This window comes from Emys orbicularis, chromosome 13, assembly GCF_028017835.1.
Source record: "Emys orbicularis isolate rEmyOrb1 chromosome 13, rEmyOrb1.hap1, whole genome shotgun sequence".
Classification (NCBI taxonomy): Eukaryota; Metazoa; Chordata; order Testudines; family Emydidae; genus Emys; species Emys orbicularis.
In genome coordinates this window covers 23603083-23630275 of record NC_088695.1, presented here as the reverse complement: position 1 = coordinate 23630275, position 27193 = coordinate 23603083, and the positions used below count along the sequence as shown (strand labels likewise).

At 49.4% G+C, this 27193-nt stretch overlaps 1 pseudogene; it reads left to right on the top strand.

Annotated features, from left to right (window-relative positions):
* The first annotated feature begins 1332 nt into the window (after positions 1-1332).
* On the top strand, positions 1333-26542 carry LOC135887591 (zinc finger protein 558-like; annotated as a pseudogene).
* Positions 26543-27193: the final 651 nt, after the last annotated feature.

The following is a 27193-nucleotide window of genomic DNA, read 5'->3' as shown; positions in this document are numbered from 1 at the left end:
AGCCAGAGGGCATTGAGGGGAGAACAGGGATGTGTGAGGGGACAGGGATGCTGGGGGCGGGATGGGACTATGGGGCCGCTGAAGGGAGGCTGAGGGAATACCCAGGAATCAGGGGGAGAATTGTGGGTCTCAGGGGAACAGAGCTGGAATAGAGGGAAACTCTGAGTGGGGGGGGGGGGGGGGGATAAAGAGAAGGAAAGGGGACAGGATGTGGGGAGAGGGGCTATGGGGAAGCTGGAGGGAGAATATGAGCGCAAGTGGAGACTGGCTGGGGAAGGGAGAGCCAGAGGATAGGAGAAGAGAGAGGGATGGTGAGAGATACAATGGCAGCTACCCCAGCCCATGGGGTAGTAGAGGAAGAGGGGGCTGCCCTGTCCAGCACCCAGGGGGGAATCTTATTCCTTAGAAATGGTCAAACATTAGGGAGTGGGCAGGGGACTTTCCCCTAAGGGATCAGAATTTACAAGGTAAATATCCCCCTCCCATACTCTACTCCCAATTTAGACTTTCATATTTTTAAGACAATCTCATTATTTTGGGGGTCTGACTCCTGAATGTTAAATGTTTGGGGTTGACAGGATTGAACAGGGCCCAGGGGGAGGATCAGGGTGTGAAATGGACTAAAATTAATTCAGAAACCTCCCCAATTGCCCTACTCACCCTGACAGCCTGCAGAATAAAAAATACATTTTGTTCCAGATCATCCCATCTTCCTAGGGGCTGGGGAAGGGAAATGGCTGTGAGGAAGCCAGCTCAGGTAGGGGATATTTTGAGGAGAGCTGCTGGGGAGGGTTGTTGTAAAGGGGGAGGGGCAGGAAATACACAGGGTGAGGCAGGGAGAGGGACAGGGTGTGATAATCCTGCTGGGACATGCTCAGCCTAGGGCCTGATTTATGAACAGTCCCATTGTGGGTGGGGTTAACAATCCTCCATTTCTGAAAGAGGAAACAACTCCCTGGATAGGGCAGGGGAAAGAGACCAGAGTGCTGGAGCCTGAACCTTCTAGCCAGAGATTGCAGTGAAATACAAAGGGAAGGTGTTGGGATTCCTGTCACTGTTCCGTGCCCAGAGCTCTGCTTCCCCCATCAGCCTGTGCCTAGTAGGTGTGTGGTAAATGAGAAAACCCTGCCCTCCTCTGTCTGCTGGGAAGAACAAGGAGCCTTCACCACCTCTCTGTTCCCTGGAGCCTCCTGGCCACTCTGAGCAGGGTGGGGTGGGATTCCGCTCTTCTGGCCCTCCCAGAGCTGTCCTATTTTTGTGCTTCTTCCTCCGTGAATAGTGGGATTGTGGCCGGGGCAGCAGGTACTGAGTGGGGAGCACCTGTTGTTTCAGATGCCGGTGACCTTTGAGGAGGTGGCTGTGTATTTCACCAAAGGGCAGGGGGCTCTGCTGGACCCCGGTCAGAGAGCCCTTTACAGAGACGTCATGCAGGAGAATTATGAGATTGTGACCTCGCTGGGTAAGGATTCGTGTACCCTTAGCTATTTGAAGCCATAGGGCCTGCATTTGGTCAGGTTTTTCCTTGGTCAGTGAGATTAGAGGAGAAAGGGTCACATAGTCCACAGCCCCAGTGTGAGAGAGCCGTTCACCTCCATACCCCCTCTAATGGGATAGGGGAGTCATGAACTTAATGGACATGCTAATTTATCCCCATCCCTCCAGCTTTCACAGGAGCTGTGTATTATCCTATCTGTATTAATTCTCACTCACACATAGGATCTCTGTTCACCTCCCTTCCTGGGAATAGCTCCATGTGTGGGGAAGACTCTGGGCTCTGGTGGTTTAGACATAGACAGAAGTTTAACACCAGAGCTGTTTGTGCCTCAGCAAGTCCCCCAGAGCCCACAGATCCTGAAAACTCCTAGTAAGGGTGTGACAATTCCCCCCTCCCCTAGACATCTGCCTCTCACAAGGGGGCTCAGTTACCATGTTCCCATCAGTTTAGATCCCACAACCCCCCAGGAAATCATGGAGTCAATTTAATCTCAAGATGTGCCCTTTGTGAGGACATACTCCACCAATCCTCAGTGCACTCTGATCATGCCTGATTTCACCCCCTGAGCAGGACTCCCCATTCCTAAACCTGACCTGATCGCCCGGCTGGAAGCAGGAGAAGAGCCGTGGGTCCCAGATCTCCAGGTCTCTGAGGAAAGGAAGATCCCAAGAGGCACATGCGCAGGTGAGGGGTCAGTGACACTGACACACAAGGTATATGGCAAATGAAGGAAAAAGCTGAAAATCCCCAAAATGTGGTGTGAGCCCCCTCAGTTGTGCCTCATCTCACCCAGTTCAGGCTGTGGTCAGCAGGTGTCATATCATCATGGCAGATATCGCTCATGGCTTCCCACCCACCCTGTTAGCTATCAGGAGTTTTTTCCCTGACTTCACTTCTCTGTGAATGTTTGGATGGGATATGGAGACAGAATCCAATTTCTCAGTCTCCCCAACAGTTGTTGTGTTTTCCCACTTTTCTATTCCCCTTTGTGTCCTTTGTACTAGCCCAGGCAATGACTCCTGCCTGGATTCTCTCTCTCCCCCAGCAGAGGAGACAAAGAGTGAGAACAAGGAGGGGAATCCACAGCAGGAAGGTCCCAAGGAAGTGGAACTGCAGGGAACCTTTTTGAGAAGAGCTGAAGGGAATTTTTCCAAGTGCTTGGAACAGAGAAAAGCCTGCAGTAATTTGCGCAGGTCGGAGAGAAACCTGGGAAACCTCCCAATAAAGAAAGTGGATGAATCCATTGAATGTGAAAGAGGCGGCAAGGATCTCAAGGAAACCACAGCCCAGCGGACAAATCACAAGGAAAAGAAACCCTATAAATGCTTGCACTGTGGGAAAAGCTTCAGTCAGCGCTCAGTACTTACTAACCATAGGAGAATCCACACAGGAGAGAAACCCTATAAGTGTCTTGAGTGTGGGAAAAGTTTCAGTCAGCACTCAGGACTTACTAACCATAGGAGAATCCACACAGGAGAGAAACCCTATAAATGCTTTGACTGTGGGAAAAGCTTCAGTCAGAGATCAGGTCGGATTACACATCAGAGGACCCACACAGGAGAGAAACCCTATAAATGCCTGAACTGTGGGAAAAGCTTCAATGAGAAATCAACTCTAATTAAACATCAGAGAACACACACAGGAGAGAAACCCTATAAATGCCTTGAGTGTGGGACAAGTTTCAGTGTACCATCAGCCCTTGTTGTACATCAGAGAACCCATACGGGAGAGAAACCCTATAAATGCTTGTACTGTAGGAGAAATTTCAGTCGGTGCTCAAGCCTTATTAGACATAGGAGAATCCACACAGGAGAGAAACCCTATAAATGCTTAGACTGTGGGAAAAGCTTCAGTCAGAGATCGGCTCAGACTAAACATCAGAGAACCCACACAGGAGATCAACCCTTTAAATGCTTGGACTGTGGGAAAAGCTTCAATGAGAAATCAGTTCTGATTAAACATCAGAGAACCCACACAGGAGAGAAACCCTTTAAATGCCTGGACTGTGGAAAAAATTTCAGTGGACCATCAGCCCTTATTGCACATGAGAGGACCCACACAGGAGAGAGACCATATAAATGCTTGGACTGTGGGAAAAGTTTAAGTCGGTGCTCAAGCATTATTAGACATAGGAAAATCCACACAGGAGAGAAACCCTATAAATGCCTGGACTGTGGGAAAAATTTCAGTGGACCATCAGCCCTTATTGCACATCAGAGGACCCACACAGGAGAGAGACCATATAAATGCTTGGACTGTGGGAAAAGTTTCAGTCGGTGCTCAAGCATTATTAGACATAAGAAAATCCACACAGGAGAGAAACCCTATAAATGCTTTGACTGTGGGAAAAGTTTCAGTCAGGACTCACACCTTATTAGACATCAGACAATTCACACAAGACGGAGACCCCATAAATGCTTGGATGATGGGGAAAACATGGGAGAGAGACCCTATAAATGTTTGGACTGTGGGAAAAGCTTCAGTTGGCGCTCAATCCTTATTAGACATGGGAGAATCCACACGGGGTAGAAACCCTATAAATGTTTGGACTGTGGGAAAAGCTTCAGTCAGCGGACAGGCCTTATTAAGCATGGGAGAACCCACAAGGGGGGAAACTGTGAAAATGCCTCCAGTGTAGGAAAAGCTTCAGTCAGAACTCACACCTTATTAGACATCAGACAATCCACATAAGAGAGAATCCACATAAATACTTGAATGGTGGGAAAAGCTTCAATCCCAGGTCATACCTTCCTAAACATTGGAGAATTCACATGGGACAGAATCTATAAATGCCTCAACTGTGGAAAAAGTTTCATTCGAAGCTCAAACCTTGTTTCACAGACAATCTACGAAAGAGAGAGAGCACATAAATACTTAGATTGTGGGAAAAGCTTCAATGGCTGCAGAAAAAGATTCATTCTGAGCTCACATATTAGTCCCCATCAGATAATTCACAGAAGAAAGAGCTTGAATGTGGGGGTGCCTTCATTTGGTGCTCGCACGGCATCAAGCATCAGCAAATCCACCCAGGGAAGAGCCCTCTCGGATGTCTTTATCTTGGAAAATGCTTTAGATGGAGCTAACACCACATTGGACGTAAGAGACTCCTCCACACAGGAGAGAAATTCTCTCAGTGCCCTGACTAGGGCTGACCAAAGTAAAAACTCCATTTCCTAATTCTCACACACAGCAGTGGCATTTGGCTCCCAGGTATCCAGCTGCCCATGTCTGGGGGCAGGTTCCAGCAGCAGCTGACCCTGAGCTGATCAGCGACCCTCTGTTTTTGCCTGGTCTAAGCAAACCCCAGGCAGAGGAGAAGTCCTTATCAGCCCCTGCTGCAGCCCTGGCTGCTGAACTGATGGGCCTTCCTGCCTCCTGGTAACTTGCTTGGGGAAGGGAGAGAGAAACACTTCCAGAAGCTCCCTCTGCCTGGATAAAGTTCCCCCCTCTCCCTTCCCAGACGTGATGCCCCTTCCATGGACATTAGGAGAGGGATACTTGGGCCAGGCCCCACATTCACTCTGGACACCTGTCCCCACCCCCATTTCCCAGCAGCCCCTGGCCTGGTTTCCCCCACTTACCTGGAGCTGGTCCCTGCAGAGTGAGTGTCCCTGGGGCTGGCAACTCTTCCCCTCCCTAAATCCCCGAAAGTGCTGGGTTCTGGGGGATCAAGTGTGAAAGGACCAGGAGGGATGGGTTTTGGATAGGAACCTGGGGGATTGAATGGTTGGGTCTGGTGGCTGTTGGAAGCAGAGGGTGCTGGAGAAATCAAATATTAGGGATCATGGGCTAAGAGCGGAGAGTACCGGGAAGAGAGGTGCTGCTTGTATCACTCACCCCCTCTGCCCCTTTTTCCCTGCCTCCTCTACATTCAGAAAGCTCCATTGAGAGGGACTGATTTCCACAGGGTCTTTTGTAGGAGGCCTAAAGGTCTAGGGATCCCACCTCTGCCTCCACAGCATCATCCTCCGAGGGTCTCTCTGTGGTGGGAAAAGTGGTTGGGATTAGCTAGCAAATCTCCCCTGACCCTCCCCTACTTTCCCTAAACTAGACTGACCCCAACCATCTTATACATTCCATCCCCCATTAGCAGAGTGATTGTTAGAGTCACTGAGTTCTCCCTTTGGGGAGAGATTGTCTCATTCCTACATAGTCTCACATTGCTCCAGGTTATGCAAAATAAATAAATAAATTATTTTTTGTACATTGACTCCCTTAAAGACCAGAATTAACAGATCCTAAAAGTGCTGGAGCAGAGATAGGAAAATGTGGTGTTTTGGGTTCTGTGTTATTTGAGGGTGATGGGGTGAGTTGGAGGGGTTCCCTCTTCTCCCCTTCACTGTCACACTTCACCCTGACACAGCAGCCTCTGTCTGAGCTTTAGAGAGTTTATCCTCTCCCCATTCTCTCCACCTCCCAGGATGGCTCTTGTCACAATGTTCTTTGCTCTCCATGCTTAGGAATCACACTTTGATTTTTTTGATCCTGACTCAGACTCCTGAGGGCTAGAGATGAGTGTCCAAGACCTGGAGGGGGAATTCAAATGAATCCCAAAGCTCTGTTTGAGCTTTCTGAGCTTAAACCCCTGTTTCCATCTATTGATAAAGTGGCTTCTGGGCTTTTTCCAGCCAAGTCCAGAACATTTGTGGAGGGGTAGATTTTAGGTTTGGCTTTTTTTTTCTTTTTCTTTTTTAGATTAGGACAATGCTAAAACTTTTGTAAATGACACAACCAAATAATGAGGAGGTGCTGAGTACAGGTTTAGCCAGTTCAGAGGAAAACGGATACATTTGTTTTCCTTCTTTTGGGAGTTATGATTCTGTGGGATTTCTCTTTATGAACCTGAATGTGTTCTGTAGCCCATCTGGTAGTGCTGGATTTTCTCTTTTCTGAAGGGTGTTTAGTCACATACTTTGATATTAGTTTAGTTTAACAGGATGTAGCACAGTTTTATTCAGGACTTTATGAGACAAATGATCATTTGCCAGAAGAGTCCTTTTTTATTTTATTTTAACCTTTCTTTACCCTTTGTCATGAGATTTTTGTGTGTTTGAACAATGAAAATTATCACTCTCTCTCAGCACGAATACCAAGGGTGAGAGCTAGATTCACACTCTGAGAGGCCGAAACTGAACGGGGCATGGAGTTACTGCCTGATCCCTACAGAGATGTGAGATGCAGTCCAGGAGCGGGAGAGGGTCGGGAAACAGAGCTGGGAAACTGCAGACTTTTCTCTTGAGAGCCAGACAGCTGATGCTGAGAACTGAACTTGCTGTGCCAATGCCAGAGAGACACAGGAATTGCCCTGTGAGTGCTGGGTGAAGTCCCTGAAATCTAAAGGGTTACAAATGATGCCCAGAGATGAATTATAAGTGGAGCGGGCAGCGTCTCCTGACTGCTGAGAGGAGAAGCCTGGGGAGAGACAAGAAGGAAACTGGGGAAGCCAACAGGTCTGGACCAGCCTTGAAGCCAGGCTGACCCCCATCATAGAGGCCAGACGGAGATGAGGAGCCTGACAAACCAGTTGGTCACCCCTCCCCATCTACCAGTGTCCTGTGTGGGGATGACAGAGACGCTGTCTATCCCACTCACACCACACTGTATCTGTCTAATCGCAGCTCCTTGGATTCCCTGCTCTCTGAGTGTTTGCTTTGTGTCTTGGGGATTTGGGCATAGCAATGTGCTGGGCTGGGGAGGTAAAGTACCATGCTGAGCTAGGCTGGGGGTGGGGAAAGGAGTCTGTCTTTTTTTTGTTCTTTGGAATAATAAAGTAAAATTTAGTTTCTCACACTCCAAGTGTAGTTTGTTTTGCATTAAATACCCAGCAGATTCAGAGTGGAGTTTAACAGTAAAAGCAATGCTAACATAGTCTGGTACGGAAATGCACAGTGAGGTCACCCATACAACCTCAACTCTGCCCTGTCATAGGCTAAATTGTAGGCAGTATATTCACAAATTGATATATGTATAATATGGCTGAAGTGATTCTACTCTCTGAACTGGATTTCATCCCAAGATCCCCACTCTCTCAACCTTACCACCTGCCTAATTCTAACTCAGATCCATTTAAATCAATGGGGCTATTTGCTGTAGTAAAATTAAACATTTGAATAAGGTTTTGTGGGACTGGAAGTTTAGATTGCTGGGTTTGGGAACCTCTCTCTGTTGATGCTTGGCCTGTTCCTCATATCACAACTTTCCCCAAATTAATTCATGGCTGGTTACCAAGTCATTGTGTCTGAGTTAATACCTTTAATTTTAATACAGCAGCAGTCAGAGGCTCCACAGAAGACTAAGGCCTGGTCTACACTGGGGGGGAGAAGAGGGGGGGAAATATCGATCTAAGTTACGCAACTTCAGCTACATGAATAACGTAGCTGAAGTCGACGTACTTAAATCGACTTACCGTGGTGTCTTCACCACGGTGAGTCGACTGCGGCTGCTCCCCCATCGACTCCACCTGCGCCTCTCGCGGCGGTGGAGTACAAGAGTCGACGGGAGAGCGCTTGGGGGGTCAATTTATTGCGTCTAGACTAGACACAATAAATCGACCCCCGCTGGATCGATCGCTGCCCGCCGATCCGGCAGGTAGTGTAGAAATACCCTAAGGCCATATTGTTCTAGGTACTGTATATACACATCATGAGAGACAGCTCCTAAGGGAATGAGCTTACAGTCTCAATATGCAGAACAGCCAACATAATGATTTTTTCAATGTCAGGAGTGACTGTAATCTAAAGGGCTACGAGTGATGCCCCAAGTGGAATGGTGAGGGGAGGGCGCAGCACCTCTCGATTGCTGAGAGAATGAGGTTCTGCACCTAAAGCAGGTATTCAACTTCTGTTATGTGTGAAATATACCAATTGTTCTTTCCCAGAATTACAGCACTTACCCCTTGTCAAGGTTGAATCCCCAGTCTAGCACTTTGAGTGCAGAAGGTAGGGGCCCGCAAGGATTCTAAAAATTAATACTTGCCACTCCAGGCTTGTATTAAACTCCCAAGGTTACAGCTTTTCTCTGACCTTGGCTTGGTAAATGCCACCACCCAAATGCAAAATACCCCCTTTGACCCAGGAAGGAGCACTTGGGAATTCCTCCCTGTGGGGTACCCTCAGGCCCTTTTATCCTCACCCCCACCCCCCGGGGAGGAGCTGAGAAAGAAAACAAAGGAAATTAGCTGTTGCCACCAGCTAATCAAACAGCATATGCACAAACCTCTTAGGACACCAAAATCCGATCCTGTTCTTAAAAAAGGTAAATTTTATTAAAAACTAAAAGGAAGAAAATATATTTGGAACTTAGGCTTTTGCTAGATTTTAAAAGAGCAATTACAAAAAATTAAGCACCCAAAATAGCTTTTGGGGGGTTCAGCTTAAAGGTTACCAGCAAACAAAAGCATCTGGGGTTAGCACAGAGGAGTCCACAAGCCTTAAAAATAAACAGAAATAAACCTAATTGCGTCTTTCTAAACATATGCTATATGCATCCGAAGAAGTGTAGCCCACGAAAGCTTATGCTCTAATAAATTTGTTAGTCTCTAAGGTGCCACAAGTACTCCTGTTCTTTTTGCGGATACAGACTAACACGGCTGCTACTCTGAAACCTTTCTAAACATTACTAATTTACTTACATATTTGGCTTGTTAAAAGTAGTTCTAGATATGATCTGATGGTTTTCATATCTGGTTCAAACTTTACACAGTATTCCTGCTGCCCCGTCTCTTCAGCCCAGAGAGAACAACCCCAGACAAAGGGAAAGTTTCTTTCTCAATTTTTAAATTTTAAAAGAGCCTTCCCATTGGCTCTTTTGGTCAGGTGCCCACTTCCTTTTCTTTATCTGGGGGACTTTTTAACCCTTTACAGGTAAAGCAAGTAGAGAACAGCTACCAAGAGGGATTTTACAGCTAACTGGCTGGGACTGGGTGTCCATCATCTCCCCCTGTCATAACTATAAAGGGAAGGGTGACAGCCATACTGTGTACAGTACTAAAGTCCCTCCTGGTCAGAGACTCTAAAATCCTTTTACCTGTAAAGGGTTAAGAAGCTCGGGTAACCTGGCTGACACCTGACCCAGAGGACCAATAAGGGGACAAGATACTTTCAAATCTTGGGGGGGGGAAGGCTTTTGTGTGTGTCCTTTGTTTAAGGGGTTGTTCGCTCTTGGGACTGAGAGGGACCAGACATCAATCCAGGTTCTCCCCATCTTTCTAAACAAGTCTCTCTTATTTCAAAATTGTAAGTAAAAGCCAGGCAAGGCGTCTTAGAGTTACTTTGTTTTCTCAACTTGTAAATGTACCTTTTACCAGAGTGCTTATCTTGTTTGCTATACTTTGAACCTAAGACAGAGGGGATTCCTCTGAGCTCTTTAAGTTTGATTACCCTGTAAAGTTATTTTCCATACTGATTTTGCAGAGATGATTTTTACCTTTTGCTTTAATTAAAAGCCTTCTTTTTAAGAACCTGATTGATTTCTCCTTGTTTTAAGATCCAAAGGGGGTTTGGATCTGTATTCACCAGGAGTTGGTGAAAGGAAGGAGGGGGGAAGGGTCAATCTCTCCTTGTTTAAGATCCAAGCAGTTTGGATCTGTATTCACCAGGGAATTGGTGAAAGGTTTCTCAAGGCTTCCCAGGGAGGGAATCCATCGAGAATGGTGGCAGCGGGACCAGAGCTAAGCTGGTAGATAAGCTTAGCAGTTTTCATGCAGGCCCCTACATTTGTACCCTAAAGTTCAAAGTAGGGATACAGCCTTGACATGGTGGCACAGCGGTGGGATCGTTTTAAACCCAAAAGCCAGTAAGATTTTTTTTTCCTTCTAGCTGCTTGGAAAGCAGAGCTGAAGGTAGATGCATATCTTATCTCTCCTTGCCTGAAGGCAGAGGTGTTAAGTTTTTTTTAACAAGGTCCTTTGTTAAGAGAACGGTTCAATCAGTGAGCAAACTTTGATCTGGTAAAGGTAATTTACAATCTGAATTGTGTTTTTTTTCTTTTTACATCCTCGGGAGTAGCTTGTTAGAAAGTCTCTGTTAACTCAGCAGCACTCAGCAGGAGCCTGAGCTAAATACATCCCAGTTTCAGTCAACTGCAGAGGGGTGTGGCCCAGCACAGGAAAGCAGGAAAATGACTACCAGTGAAGCAGCTAGCAAACTAGAACTGGCCAGACTAGAAGCAGAAGAAAATGAGAAAAAACATCAGAGACTACTTCAAATTAAAAAACTCGAGAAAGAAGCCAAAGAGGAGGCCCACAAGAGAGAGATGGAGCTGGAAAAAGCCAAACATGACAGAGAAGAGAAAGCCAAACAGGAGGCCCATGAAAGAGAAGAGAAAGCCAAACAGGAGGCCCATGAAAGAGAAGAGAAAGCCAAACAGGAGGCCCATAAAAGAGAGATGGAACTGGAAGCAGCAAGGACTAGGCAGGGTGCATCAGACCATCCTAACAACTCCTCTCCAGGTACCACTTCCCATCCCAGGAAATTCCCCACCTACAAGGCAGGCGATGATACTGAGGCCTTCTTAGAAAATTTTGAAAGGACTTGCCTTGGATACGACATCCCTCCAACCCAGTACATGGTAGAGCTGAGGCCGCAGCTCAGTGGACCCTTAGCAGAGGTGGCGGCTGAAATGCCTAAGGAACACATGAACAGTTATGAACTTTTTAAAAACAAGGCCAGAATCAGAATGGGGCTAACACCTGAGCATGCCCGTCGGCGGTTCAGAGCCCTAAGGTGGAAACCTGATGTGTCATTTACCCGACATGCCTACCACATTGGGAAAAATTGGGATGCCTGGATATCAGGAGCAAATGTTAAATCTACGGAAGAGTTGCCCTTCCTATTGCAAATGGAGCAATTTTTAGAGGGTGTTCCTGAGGAAATAGAAAGGTACATCCTAGATGGGAAACCCAAAACTGTAACCGAGGCGGGGGAGATTGGAGCAAAATGGGTGGAGGTGACAGAAAAGAAAAAAGCTAGTAGCAGTTGGAGCGAATATCAGAAGGGGCAAACCGAAACAAAACCTTATCACCGGGGACAACCCAAGGCCCCACCCACATCCCAAGGGAAACCCCAGACGCCTTCTAACCCCACCACACCAGTCTCCATCAACCAACATCGCCCCGGTGATACCTTAGCAGGGCGATGTTTTAAATGTAATGAACTGGGGCATATAAAGGCTCACTGCCCCAAGAACCCCAACCGATTACAGTTCATTACACCCCAATCACACCAAAAAACCCCAGACCCAGATGCCTCTCTCATACCCTCGGAGCGAAGGGAAACCTTGAGAGTGGGCGGAAAGAAGGTTATCGCTTGGAGGGACACTGGGGCACAAGTGTCAACTATCCACCAATCCCTAGTGGACCCCAAACTCATCAACCCGGAGGCTACAGTGACAATTCAACCCTTCGTGTCACAGTCTGTAACCTTGCCTACAGCCAAGTTGCATGTCCAGTACAAGGGCTGGTCAGGAATGTGGACTTTTGCAGTCTATGACAATTATCCCATTCCCATGCTACTGGGGGAAGACTTGGCTAACCATGTGAAGCTAGCCAAGAGGGTGGGAATAGTCACCCGCAGCCAGGCTAAGCAAGCTTTCACCCCCATCCCTGTTCCTGAGCCGTCCACCAGGACCCCGTCTGTGTTACCGGAGACCCAAACACAGGTGGTGGAACCGGATCCCCTGCCAACGACTGCAACAGCCGTAGTGGATCCAATCCCAGAGACCCAGCCAAAGCCAGTCCCAGAACCGGAACTGGCAACGCAACCAGCACCAGAACCATTGCCAGCACTGAGTCCAGCGCTTGCAACCCCGTCTACAACTCCAATGCCAGAGGGCACCAGCGAGCCTAAACTGGCGGAAGCAGCAGATAACCCTACCCAAGAGGCTCAGCCAGAGCCTGAAATACCACATAGTGCACCAGCGGACAGCGGTTCACAGTCAATGGAAAAAGCCCCAGCACCTGCATCGCTTCCAGAGGGACCAAGCCCCAGTCCAGAGTCCAAGGAGGAACTGATGTCTCCAGCATCAAGGGAACAGTTCCAGGCCGAGCAGGAAGCAGATGACAGCCTTCAAAAAGCTTGGGCAGCGGCACGGAGCACCCCACCGCCTCTCAGCTCTTCTAACCGATCCTGGTTTGTTGTAGAAAAAGGACTTTTATACAAGGAGACTCTTTCTGGTGGGCACCAGGAAGACTGGCATCCTCAAAGACAGCTGGTAGTTCCCACTAAGTATCGGGTAAAACTCTTGAGCTTAGCCCATGATCATCCCAGTGGCCATTCTGGGGTGAACAGAACCAAAGACCGGTTGGGGAAGTCCTTCCACTGGGAGGGAATGGGCAAGGACGTTGCTAATTATGTCCGGTCTTGTGAGGTGTGCCAACGAGTGGGAAAGCCCCAAGACCAGGTTAAAGCCCCTCTCCAGCCACTACCCATAATTGAGGTCCCATTTCAGCGAGTAGCTGTGGATATTCTGGGTCCTTTCCCAAAGAAGACACCCAGAGGAAAGCAGTACGTACTGACTTTCATGGATTTTGCTACCCGATGGCCGGAAGCTGTACCCTTAAGCAACACCAAGACTAAAAGTGTGTGCCAGGCATTAGCAGACATTTTTGCCAGGGTAGGGTGGCCCTCCGACATACTTACAGATTCGGGAACTAATTTCCTGGCAGGGAACATGAAAAACCTGTGGAAAGCTCATGGGGTGAATCACTTGGTTGCCACCCCTCATCACCATCAAACCAATGGTCTGGTGGAGAGGTTTAATGGAACTTTGGGGGCCATAATACGTAAATTCGTAAATGAACACTCCAATGATTGGGACCTAGTGTTGCAGCAGTTGCTTTTTGCCTACAGGGCTGTACCACATCCCAGTTTAGGGTTTTCACCATTTGAACTTGTGTATGGCCGCGAGGTTAAGGGGCCATTACAGTTGGTGAAGCAGCAATGGGAGGGGTTTACGCCTTCTCCAGGAACTAACATTCTAGACTTTGTAAGCAACCTACAAAACACCCTCCGACACTCTTTAGCCCTTGCTAAAGAAAACCTAAAGGATGCTCAGGAAGAGCAAAAGGCCTGGTATGATAAACATTCCAGAGAACGGTCCTTCAAAGTAGGAGACCAAGTCATGGTCTTAAAGGCGCTCCAGGCCCATAAAATGGAAGCGTCGTGGGAAGGACCATTCACGGTCCAGGAGCGCCTAGGAGCTGTTAACTATCTCATAGCCTCCCCCACCTCCAACATAAAGCCTAAGGTATACCATGTTAATTCTCTTAAGCCCTTTTATTCTAGAGAATTAAACGTTTGCCAGTTTACAGCCCAGGAAACTGATGACGCGGAGTGGCCTGCAGGTGTCTACTATGAAGGAAAAAGGAATGGTGGCGTGGAAGAGGTGAACCTCTCCACGACCCTGGGACGTCTGCAGCGACAGCAGATAAAGGAGCTGTGCACAAGCTTTACACCGATTTTCTCAGCCACTCCAGGGCGGACCGAACGGGCATACCACTCCATTGACACAGGTAATGCTCACCCAATTAGAACCCCACCCTACCGGGAGTCACCTCATGCCCAAGCGGCTATACAAAGGGAGATCCAGGACATGCTACAGATGGGTATAATCCGCCCCTCTACCAGTGCATGGGCATCTCCAGTGGTTCTAGTTCCCAAACCAGATGGGGAAATACGCTTTTGCGTGGACTACCGTAAGCTAAATGCTGTAACTCGTCCTGACAACTATCCAATGCCACGCACAGATGAGCTATTGGAAAAATTGGGACATGCCCAATTCATCTCTACTTTAGACTTAACCAAAGGGTACTGGCAAGTACCACTAGATGAACCCGCTAAGGAAAGGTCAGCCTTCGTCACCCAGGCAGGGGTGTATGAATTCAATGTACTCCCTTTCGGGTTGCGAAATGCACCCGCCACCTTCCAAAGACTTGTAGATGGTCTACTAGCAGGATTGGGAGAATCTGCAGTTGCCTACCTCAATGATGTGGCCATTTTTTCTGATTCATGGACAGAACACCTGGAGCACCTGAAAAAAGTCTTCGAGCGCATCCGGCAGGCAGGACTAACTGTTAAGGCTAAAAAGTGTCAAATAGGCCAAAACAGAGTGACGTACCTGGGGCACCAGGTGGGTCAAGGAACTATAAATCCCCTACAGGCCAAAGTGAATGCTATCCAAAAGTGGCCGGTTCCAAAGTCAAAGAAACAGGTCTAATCCTTCTTAGGCTTGGCCGGATATTATAGGCGATTTGTACCACACTACAGCCAAATCGCCGCCCCGCTGACAGACCTAACCAGAAAGAAACAGCCAAATGCAGTTCAGTGGACTGATAAGTGTCAAAAGGCCTTTAACCAGCTTAAGGCAACACTCATGTCTGACCCTGTGCTAAGGGCCCCAGACTTTGACAAACCGTTCCTAGTAACCACAGATGCTTCCGAGCGAGGCGTGGGAGCAGTTTTAATGCAGGAAGGACCAGATCAAGAATTCCATCCTGTCGTGTTTCTCAGCAAGAAACTGTCTGAGAGGGAAAGCCACTGGTCAATCAGCGAAAAGGAATGCTACGCCATTGTGTACGCGCTGGAAAAGCTACGCCCATATGTTTGGGGACGGCGCTTCCAACTACAAACAGACCATGCTGCGCTACAGTGGCTTCATACCGCCAAGGGGAATAACAAAAAACTTCTTCGGTGGAGTTTAGCTCTCCAAGATTTTGATTTTGAAATACAACACATTTCGGGAGCTTCTAACAAAGTGGCTGATGCACTCTCCCGGGAAAGTTTCCCAGAGTTAACTGGTTAACAATTGTTCTTGTAATGAAACATATTGTTAGTTTTTATATAATCAGTAGTATGTCTAAAGGTACATGTGTCTTGTTAACTCTGTTTTCTCCTAGAACTCCAGGAAGAAATCACAGCCAGTGTGGAACCGAACGTCCAACACTATCTGTGATTTGGGGGGCGTGTCATAACTATAAAGGGAAGGGTGACAGCCATACTGTGTACAGTACTAAAGTCCCTCCTGGTCAGAGACTCTAAAATCCTTTTACCTGTAAAGGGTTAAGAAGCTCGGGTAACCTGGCTGACACCTGACCCAGAGGACCAATAAGGGGACAAGATACTTTCAAATCTTGGGGGGGAAAAGGCTTTTGTGTGTGTCCTTTGTTTAAGGGGTTGTTCGCTCTTGGGACTGAGAGGGACCAGACATCAATCCAGGTTCTCCCCATCTTTCTAAACAAGTCTCTCTTATTTCAAAATTGTAAGTAAAAGCCAGGCAAGGCGTCTTAGAGTTACTTTGTTTTCTCAACTTGTAAATGTACCTTTTACCAGAGTGCTTATCTTGTTTGCTATACTTTGAACCTAAGACAGAGGGGATTCCTCTGAGCTCTTTAAGTTTGATTACCCTGTAAAGTTATTTTCCATACTGATTTTGCAGAGATGATTTTTACCTTTTGCTTTAATTAAAAGCCTTCTTTTTAAGAACCTGATTGATTTCTCCTTGTTTTAAGATCCAAAGGGGGTTTGGATCTGTATTCACCAGGAGTTGGTGAAAGGAAGGAGGGGGGAAGGGTCAATCTCTCCTTGTTTAAGATCCAAGCAGTTTGGATCTGTATTCACCAGGGAATTGGTGAAAGGTTTCTCAAGGCTTCCCAGGGAGGGAATCCATCGAAAATGGTGGCAGCGGGACCAGAGCTAAGCTGGTAGATAAGCTTAGCAGTTTTCATGCAGGCCCCTACATTTGTACCCTAAAGTTCAAAGTAGGGATACAGCCTTGACACCCCCTCCCCCTTCATTTATCACACCCCTAAAGTGAAGAACACATTTTCTGAGAAAAGTAAATCTGTTACTGGCTTTAGCAATAATCATTAACAATGGGTCTGTTCAGACATTTAGCTGTCAGATCCTGCCATATAGTGATTCCCCTCAAAGCACCATACTATTCTGAGTAAGGTATTTTAGTGCTTGTGGACCCAGATTATGTTAAACTGAGGTTTAGGTTTTGGGTAAGTTTTTCAAAAGCCTCTTTTCAAATATGACTTCAGGTTGGATTTTTTTTAAGGTATTAGGCAGCTGAGGCTGTAGATAAGGGCCTAATGGGGTTGTCAGAGCAGGTTAGGAAGTAGGGGTAGCTCCTGAAAAAGATTTTGGTGCCGGGCTGCTACTTTCACTTTAGGTACCAGAATCTGCCATTTAGAGGCCACTGATCCTCAACTGCCTCCCGCACTGAGCTGCTGCCGAACTCTGAAGGTGTCTAAAGATCCTATGCACCTAATTTTCTGTCATTTAATTCCCACACATGCCTACAAATCTGGTACTGGACATGCATACAGCTGCCTCAGACTATGCACACTGATCCCTATTTCATACCTAAGCCCCAGCACGCTCCTCACACTAAGGCTATGTCTACACTACCACGGTAAGTCGACCTAGGCTTCACAACTCCACCTATGTAAATAACGTAGCTGGAGTCGATGTACCTTAGGTTGAGTTACCGCGGGAGGTCAATGGGAGAAACTCTCCCCTTGACTTACCTTACTCTTCTTGGCGGGGGTAGAGTACAGGGGTCGACTGGAGAGCAATCTGCTGTCGATTTGGCAGATCTTCACTAGACCCACTAAATCGACTGCCGGTGGATCAATCTGAGCGTTGGTCCTGGCTGTAGTGTAGATGTAGCCTAAGTGTTCCCTGGCCTATCTCACATGTGGCTGCCCCACTGCCCCCTCAGGTTTGTCCCAGTCCCCTACCCCATTTCTGAGGGGGAGGGGGCCTGAGGCCAAATTTGGTGCTGCAACCCACATGGCACAATGCCACTTGCTCAATTTTGGCCCCAGAGCCTCCCCTCCCCCTTACATAACTGTGGTGGGACATTATGGCCTATGCAGAGTGCGCAGAGCAGCAGCCCCGGAACCAGACCACCTGGTGCTTCACCGCCGACATCCAGGCACAGCATGGGGAGCTGCCATCAGTGCCCACATGGGGGACCCAGACAGGAGAAGGACACATGAGAGGGTTTTGCCAACAGCCCACAGATGGGTTAATCCAGCCCTATGAATAACCAGAGGAACCTGATGGCAAAGCACTGACAGCTCCATGAGTCGAGTTAAGGGAGCAGAGCTTGTAACTCCGGCCCAGGGCTAGTAGCCAGTGAGCCTGGTGTGGAGACAAGAGACCGTCTCTGACAATCTGCTCCCTGTGCCCGTCTGTTACCACAGTGAATCACACACAGAGTCAGTGTCCCCGAGAAATGTGTTTCCTACTGCTCCTGGTTCTGGGCTGCCTCTCTCAGACCAGGACCCATCACCCCCATGACCCAGTTGATATTGGGGACGCTCTGGAACAATCCCCAGTCTCCACAGAAACCCCCCGTCTCCCCCTTCCCTGGGATCTGGATGTCTCCTTTCTGCCCATTGACACAGTGGCTTCTATGCATGATGTCCCGTTAATGCTGGGACAAGCTGCCCATTCCCAGGGGACATGGGGCCCCCAGGAGGCAGGGTCTGGGGCAGGGGGGCTGCGGTGCAAGCCCTTGGTCGCTAGGACCCAGGAGCAGCTGGCATGCAGCTCTGGGAGCAATCACTGGGGTCCCTCTGTCCCGGGGGCAGGAAGGGCATACGATGTGAATCGCACTCGCTGCAGTGACTCTGGGGCCAGGGCCGGCTCCAGCATTTCTGCCGCCCCAAGCAAAAAAAAAAAAAAAAAAAAAAAGCTGCGATCGGCGGCGGCAGTTCGGCAGCAGGTCCTTTGCTCCTAGAGGGAGTGAGGGACCTGCCGCCCCCAAATTGCGGCACGTGCCGCCCCTCTCCCTTGGCCGCCCCAAGCACCTGCTTGTTAAGCTGGTGCCTGAAGCCGGCCCTGTCTGGGGCACTGTGTGGAACCCACACTCCTTACAAGGTCTGTGAGCCCCGGCGGCTGCTGCTGGGGACCCCAGAGCCCTGACTGCAGCCAGGAGAGGCAAATCTCCATCAGTAACATTCCAGCTGCTCCCCAGGAGCCTCTCCCAGTGCAGAGACCCCAGCCTACCCCTTCTCAGGTTCCAGCCCCTGCTCCCAGGGAGGGAATGTAAGAGAGACCTGCCCATCCCTACTCCCCCCAGGGAGCGGTGCCCCCCCATGCTACCCTGGCTGCAGGGGGAGGGTTTCGCCCCAGGCTGCTCCCAGCTGAGCTGGCTGCAATTCCCTGCCCTGTGCCCAGGAAAGCTGCCACCAGCTCCCATTGGCTCTCAGCAAAACGTATATTGGCTTCTTTGTTATGTAATTGCCTATTCATTTCTTTAAGTAGCCTTTTGCTTGTTTTGGGGCTTTCCGTGGGGTCTGGGGGCTTCTATTCGCAAGCCTATATTCCTCTTTGGCATCTTCTTGTCTGCGAGAGAGGTGGGAATTTCAGCCTATGACATAGATGATTTGCAATGTCTCAAGTGACGGAATAGACCAATCTGAGATTTGCATGATCTTTGGCAGTTATTGCAAATGTAAGCTTATATTGGCTTCTTTGTAATTTCCTATATTGTATATTGCCTATATTGTAATGGCCTATATTGGCTTCTTTTAATTTCCCATTCATTATTTAAGTAGCTTGTTGCTTTTCTTTAAGAAGCCTGTTGCTTGCTTTGTCATTGAAATGTGTAGCTTGTTTTTGGCTTCCTGATCGGCACTGGGCGGTGCCTCAGAAATGGGATTGGCTTGGTTTGGGCTTGCTGTGAAAAGGCAGTGCAGCTTTTTTATCTTGTGAGACTTGGCAGCCTGGGGAGAGGGGGGTGAAGAAGGGCAGGGGGTGTGTGGGCCAGAGGGAACTGAGGGATGAAATGGGATATTTGAGGGAGTAGAAGGGGGGGGGGGAACAGGCATGCGGGGGATGGGATGGGATGGGATGGGATTGGGGGGCAGTGGCCGCACTGCAGGGAGGATGAGGCAATTCCTGGGAATCAGGGGGAGAATCGTGGGGCAGATGGGAATAGGGCTGGGATAGAAGAAAAATGTGAGTGTGGGACAGTGAGAAGCAAAGAGGGGGAGAAAGCAGAGGGGATGAGACATGGGGGGCTGGAGGGAGAATGTGGGTTATAGAGGAGACTGGTTGGGGAAGGGGGAGAGCGGCTAGTGATAAAGGAGAGGGATGGTGAGAGATACAATGGCAGCTCCCCCAGCTCATGATGCAGGGGTGGGAGAGGGAGCTGCCCAGCAGCCGGGAGGACAGGGGGGATTTTATTTTTACTGGAAATGGTCAAACTGGCATGGGGGTGGGGTAGAGGACTAACCCCTAATGGCTCTGAAGCTAAAGGCAAATATCCCCACAGAACTTGTCCCCAACAGACACACTATTTCATTATTTTCTTAAGCCAAACTCATGATTTCTGGGCTCTGGCTCCTGACTGGGACTGTTTGGGGTGACAGGACGGACCAGGGCCCCTCTTAGATTTCTGAGCAGGAATCAGGGCACACAGTCACCCCCAGAACATCAGGGGATGGGTCTGGATGAGCGAATAGGATCAGCATCTGCCTGGGTGTCCTGGGGCTGCCCGGGGGGCTCAGTCATTAGCTGCTGCCACCAGCAGACCTTGGGTATTGCTGAGAAGAGGCTGGTGTCTGCCTCTCTCTGGCCTAAAGAAGGGCTCTGTGTAGCTCGAACACGTGTCTCTTTCACAAGCAGAAGTTAGTCCAATAACTAACCACCTGGTCTCTCTTGGCTCATGGTGTTAGAGCTCTGGAGTTGGTATATGTGGGTCAAATGCTGCTGCCTCCTCCATTGTGATCTGGGAGCCCAGAGTGAGAAGCTGCTGCTCGGCCAGTGGGGTCTGTGCTGGGGAAAAACCTTCATTAAAGCCCACTTTGTGCCCAGGCCAAATGGGGACTTTCTCTGGTGGCTGGAACCAGGCCCCTGGGGCAGCTTTGGTCTCTGCAAACATGAACTCTTGAGCCAAGACTCCAGGTCAGTGGTTCTCAACCTGCAGCCCTTGGGCCACTTGCAGCCCAATGAGCACACAGATGCAGCTCAGGTGACATCGTCAGTGCAATACAGGGAGTATTGGATGCAGCCCACCTAACACATTATGGGCCACCTACGTGGCCCACAATGGTAAATAGGTTGAGAACCTCTGCTCCAGGTGATGGGAGAGACCTGGGGGAAAGTGCTGGGGATGGGCAGGGCAGGAAAGTGATTCTGCACAAATGGCCTCTTTCAAGGGACCTGTTGGTGAATTTGTGCAGGAGGGGAGGGGAGAAAGCAGTGCTTAATTTATGCCAGGGCTGAGCCCCAACACCTCTAGGCTTGGTAGTTCCTAGTCCCTGCATGTCTGGGCTTGCAGCGTCAGTTATGAAAGTAAAAATTTGCTTCAGCCCCAGCTCCTGTTTCATTGCAGATAAAGCACTGGGAAAACAGGAAGGAGACTGAGGCCTTGGCTACACTTGGGAATTCACAGCGCTGCCGCAGCAGCGCTGTGAAGCGCGAGTGTAGTCGCGCCACCAGCGCTGCGAGAAAGCTCTCGCAGCGCTGTATGTACTCCACCTCTCTGAGGGGAGTAGCTTGCAGCGCTGCGAGCGAGCGTGCAGCACTGCAGGCGCTGATTACACTGGCACTTTACAGCACTGCACTCACTGCGCTCGGGGGGGGGGGGGCGTTTTCACACACCTGAGCGCAGCAAGTTGCAGCTCTGTACAGCGCCAGTGTAGCCAAGGCCTGAAGGGGCAGCAGGAGCAATAAGTGGAGAAAGAGGTTCCCAGCTTCCAACCCTGCCCAGATCCATTCACTGCCTCACCCTGGGCAGATTGACTTTCCTGGGAACAAGGTGAGGAACAGAGAGAGGAGAAGCCAGTTCTTTTCACTGCTGAGTCAGTGGTGGGGGGACGTGCTGCCCTCGAGGACAATGTCAGGGTGAATCTGCCAAAGTGGCTCTTTTGATCCTGCTTTTTTATAGTGTTTGCTTCAGAGACTCTTTTTCTGGGAGGGTTTAAAATTGTCTCAGGGGGTTTTAGTCCGGGTGCGAGTGTCTGTCTGCAGAGGAAGAGCCAGGGGCTAAAAAGGGAGTGAAATGGACTAAAGCCCCTTCTGAAACCTCCCCAATTTCCCTTCTCTCTCTGACAGGCTGAATATTAACATCCGTTTCCCTCCAGATCGTCCCATCTCCCAGGGGAGGGGCAGGGAATTGGCTGTGGTGGAGCCAGCTTAGGTAGGGGATTTTCAGGAAGCTGCTTGTAGGTTTGTTCTACAGGGGGAGGAGCAGGAAATACAGAGTGAGGCAGTGAAGGGGACAGGCTGTGTTAAGCCTCCTGGGACATGTTCAACCTGGGCCGGATTTTCTGAACAGGCCCACTGGCAGGGGATGAGCATTCCCCCATTTCTGAAACAGGAACAAAACTCCCTGCACAGGGCTGGGAACATTTCCCCATGCCCAGTGCTGGAGCCTGAACTCACTAGCCGGGAGACTGCACCTGATGATGTCTCAAGGTCCCTTCCAGCCCTACATTTCTGTGATTATAAGAAACATTAGAGGAAGCTGTTGGGATTCCTGTCCCTGTCACCTGCTCGGAGCTCTGCTCCCTATATCAACCTGTAGCTAATAGGTGTATGGTAAATGAGAAGACCCTGCCCTCTGTCCGCTCTGAGGGACAAGGATTTTTCACTTTCTTGCCACCCCCTGAAGCCTCCTGGCTGCTCTGATTGGGGGGAGATTCTGCTACTTGCCATCCCAAAAGCTTCCTCCCTTCCATGAATAGTGGGATTGTGGCTGGGGCAGCAGGTGTTCAGTAGGGAACGTTTGTTGTTGCAGATGCTGGTGACCTTCGAGGAGGTGGCTGTGTATTTCACAGAGGGGCAGGAGGCTCTGCTGGACCCCGGTCAGAGAGCCCTCTACAGGGATGTTCTGCAGGAGAATTATAAGAATGTGACTTCACTGGGTAAGGGATTCCTCTCCCCTCGGGTATTAGAAGTGGTGGGGTCTGCATTTCTGAATCTGGTCAGGTGCTTCCCTGGTGAGTTAGACTGGAGGTGAACAGGTCCTATAATCCACAGCTGATATGTGAGAGAGACTTTCACCTCCATACCTCCCTACAATAGGACACGGGTGTCAAAACCTAATGGACATTCTAACTCATCCCCACCTCTCCAGCTTTCAAGGGGCCAGAAGCTGTGAATTGTCCTGTCTGTACTGTTTCTCACTCACACCCAGTCCCCATTTCCATCTATTGGTAAAGTGGCTTCTGGGTTTTTTCCAGCCAAGTCCAGAATATTTGGAGATGGGCAGATTTTAGGTTTTGTTTGTTTGTTTTTTATTTTCGCATTAGGGTGATTCTAATTTTTTTGTAAATGACACAACCAAATAATGAGGAGGTGCTGAGTACAGCAGGTTTAGCCAGTTCATAAGAAAATGGATACATTTGTTTTCCTTCTTTTCTGGAGTTATAATTCTGTGGGATTTCTCTTTATGAACTTGCAAGTGTTTTGTAGCACATCTTGTAGTGTTGGTTTCTCTCTCTTCCTGAAGGCTGGTTGGTCACATACTTTGATATTAGTTTAATGTGACAGGATGCAGTACCGTTTTATTGAGGACTTTACGAGACAAATGATCATGTGCCAGAAGGGTCTTTTTTATTTTATTTTTACTTTTTTTTTTTTTTTACCCTTTGTCATGAGATTTTTGTGTTGTTTGAACAATGAACACTATTGATATCTCTCAGCATGAACACCGAGGGTGAGTGCTAGATTCATACTGCTAGAGGCCGAGACTGAATGGGGTATGGAGGTACGGCCTGATCCCTGCAGAGATGGGATACACAGTCAGGAGGAGGAGAGGGTGGGAGGTGAGGGGCACAGAGCTGGGAAACTACTGACCGTTCTCTTGAGAGCCAGACAGCTGAGGCTGTGAAGTGTGAACTTGCTGCCCCAATGCCAGAGAGAGAGACCGGAATTTCCCTCTGAGTGTTGGGTGAAGCTATCCCTGAAATCTAATGAGCTACAAATGATACCCCAAGAGGAATGATGAGGGGAGGGGGAAGCATCTCCCAATTGCTGAGAGGATGAGGCTGGGCAGAGGCAAGAAGGAAGCTGGGGAAGCCAACAGTCTGACCCTCATCTTTGAGGCCAGAGTGAGATGAGGAGCCTGACAGCCCAGCTGGTGACCTCCCTTCCCATTTACCCATATCCTGTGTGGGTATGACAGAGACTGTCTGCCCCACTCACCCCACTCCGCATCTCTCTAATCTCAGCTGTTTGGATTCCCTATCCTGGGAGTGTTTGCTTTGTGACTAGAGTGACCAGACAGCAAGTGTGAAAAATCAGGACAGGGAGTGGGGGGTAATAGGAGCCTATATAAGAAAAAGACCCAAAAATCGGGACTGTCCCTATAAAATTGGGACATCTGGTTACCCTATTTGTGACTGGGTCCTAGCATCTCTCCTGGATTCTCTGCACTTTTCTGCCAGTTTGTAAAAATTTCATATTCTTATATTTCATTTAGTGACATGTCATAATTTGCTGGAAATGAAAGTTGCTGCTCTAATGGGCCTGGAATTAGAATTCATCTGCTTCTCCCAGCCTCAGAGCAGGTGCAGCACAGACTCTGCCAGTGAAACCTACTTCAACTGTGGCCTTCACAGACCAGATGTGCTGGTCAGACTGAGCCAGGGAGGGAACAGATGACATCATCATGGGCAGAGAGTGAAGCTTCCACTTGGGGAGGCTAGCCCCACATCCCACCTCTTCTGCCCATGGCCCCACCACCAGGGCCGGCTCTAACTTTTTTGCTGCCCCAGGCAAAAAAGAAGAGTGCCGCCCTGCCGTACCCCCCCCCCGCGAGCGCCGCCGAAATCCCCGCCCCCCCAGCACCACGCCACCCGAAGCCCCCGCCCCCCCTCCGAGCACCATGCCGCCCGAAGCCCCGCCCCCCCGAGCACCGCCCGAAGCCCCTGCCCCCCCTCCGAGCACCGCGCCGCCCGAAGCCCCGCCCCCCCTCTGAGCACCACGCCGCCCAAAGCCCCTGCCCCCCCCTCCGAGCACCACGCCGCCTGAAGCCCCACCCCCCTCCGAGCACCACGCCGCCCGAAGCCCCGCCCCCCTGAGCACCGCCTGAAGCCCCCGCCCCCCTGAGCACCGCCTGAAGCCCCCGCCCCCCTCCGAGCACCACGCCGCCCGAAGCCCCGCCCCCCCTCCGAGCACCACGCCGCCCGAAGCTCCGCCCCCCCTCCGAGCGCCGCACCGCGCCAGCCCCCGCCCCCCAAGACTCTGCCCCCGAGCACCACGCCGCCCGAAGCCCCGCCCCCCCAAGCACCACGCCACCCAAAGCCCCGCCCCCCCGAGCACCGCCCGAAGCCCCCGCCCCCCCTCCGAGCACCGCGCCGCCCGAAGCCCCGCCCCCCCCGAGCACCACGCCGCCCGAAGCTCGGCCCCCCTCCGAGCGCTGCGCCGCCGAATCCAAAAAAAAAAAAAAAAAAATCGAGCGCCACCCTGTCCCAGGGTGCCGCCCCAAGCACGTGCTTGGTCGGCTGGTGCCTGGAGCCAGCCCTGCCCACCACACCCCACTCCAGGGCCCGCCCCTTCTCTGCCCCAGGCCTTGTCCTCTCCCAGCTCACTGTGGGTGTCCCTCCTTTCCTTCCCCCCCTCCTCCCCACTTGGGCCCTCCACCACTGCTCGACGGTCACTCCTGCCCCCTCCCAGCTCGCCTTTCCTACCTTATTTTTTCTCTGTCCAATCCCTCTCCTTTTGCAAATATTTCAATTGTTTATCCTTCTTTTTTATATCTTTAATAAAAGGTTAAAGGGATTTTTCAATGGTGTGTTTGCCATGAGACAAAGCTGGCTGAGGTATCTGAAAACCAACCCCCAAACCTTGTTTAACACTGTTTAATGTTAGACAGTGACAAGGTCATGTTAACACCTTTGACTCTTTGGGCTCATTTATTCCATCTGTTGCTTGTATTCAACTATGACTGGAAATGAGTTTCCACATGTAGGGCTCAGGAGATTTGCCAGGGCACATTGGTGAAGTTTTTGGATATGGCGACAATAAAGGGGGCAGGTCTCTAAAGAGTATAGAAGACAAGGGAGCACAACAGCTCTGTAAAGTTGGCATTTGGGGGACACTTTGAGCCCCCCTCACCCCCCGTCTTGTCCATAGTCCTTTTTGTAGATGACCAAAAGCTGAGGCAGCTGACTTTAAGTGTGCTGAAAGTTCTTTGTCAATGTTAGTGTATTTGGTAACTGTGCTACCTATGCAGCAGAAGGACTTGTTGATGTTTAATTGGCAGCTGTTCAATTTTATTTCTGGTGGTGGTGGAAGTAATGGGTTTCTGCCAGGAGATGGTTGGTACAGGATTTCTATTTTCTTTACATTAATACAGAGGCCAAACGGATACAACACGGGCAAAGGAATTCAGCAAATGTTGCAGGTCATTCTCAGAAAGGGTGACAAACGCTGAGTCATCGGCATACAGTAGATCCTTTACTTCACTTTTCTGGGATTTGCTTTTGGCCTTGAATGAGCAGAGGTTTAGAAATCTGGCATTGAATTATGTTGTTAGAGTGACATCTGTAGTGGTTGTACATGTGGTGACTTCTAGCACTCCAGCCAGGAACAAAGTAAATAATGTGGGGGCAAGGACACAGTCCTGTTTAACCCCATGGGCTACAGGAAAGGGATCAGATGAGTTGGCAGCCACTGATACATGAATCTGCATGTTGGTATGGAAGCAGCATATAAGGTTGATTAGTTTGTCTGGGCAGCTAAACTTTGCAAGAAGGCACCAGACAGCGGAGTGTTTGACATAGTCGAATGCCTTACTAAGGTTGACAAAGGTAACATACGGGGACATTTCTTGTTCAGCAGCTTTCTCCTGTAACTGGCATAGGGGAAATATCATGTCGGCCATGCTGTGTGATGAATGAAAACCACACTGGGATTTAGGGAGTACATCATCTGCAATGACTTGAAACTTTTTCAGCAACAGCTTACCAAGGAGCCTACCAGTGATGGAGAAGAGCAAAATGCCACGATAATTGCCGCAGTCATGTCTGTCCTCTTTGCGCTTGCAGATTGCTACGATTTTGGCTACTTTGAAATCCTGGGGTAAAATCTCATTTTCCCAGCAGAAATTATATGGGTCTAGCAAAGCTTTGTGAAGTGTAGGACCACCGTGTTTCAGCACATCAGCTGGGATTTTGTCAACTCCAGCTGCCTTTCCATTTGTCATTTCCATAAGTGCATTCTTAGTCTCCTCCAAAGTTGGCAGATCTTCGAGTTCAAATCAAACTGTCTTTGTTCAATTGAGTCTACTATTTGATCATTTTCACTTGACTCATGATTGAGGAGAGTTGCAAAATGTTCTTTCCATCTTTCTAGTATCCTACTGTGCTCAGTCAGGAGGGTGGTGCCATCAGTGGACAGGATTGGACAGTTATTGGCTCTTCGTGGTCTGTAAATGGACTTTAACTCCTGAAAAAAACCTCAGGGTTACACCTACACCATCCAAATGAATACAACATATGATATAGCATACAGTCATAAGCTCCATGGGACCTTGGCTCAGATGCCTGGGGCAGTTCACTCCTCTCAGAGCTACTTTTTCGGGCTGCCTGCAGACTCAGGCAGATATCATCTGTTATCATTTTCAAGGTTATCTTTGCAACCATAAGGCTAGAAATATAAGTTGAGATTTCAAAGCCACCTAGGGGATGGTACGAGGGGATTGCCCACAGTGGTATGTGGCCCATCTGTGACTGCT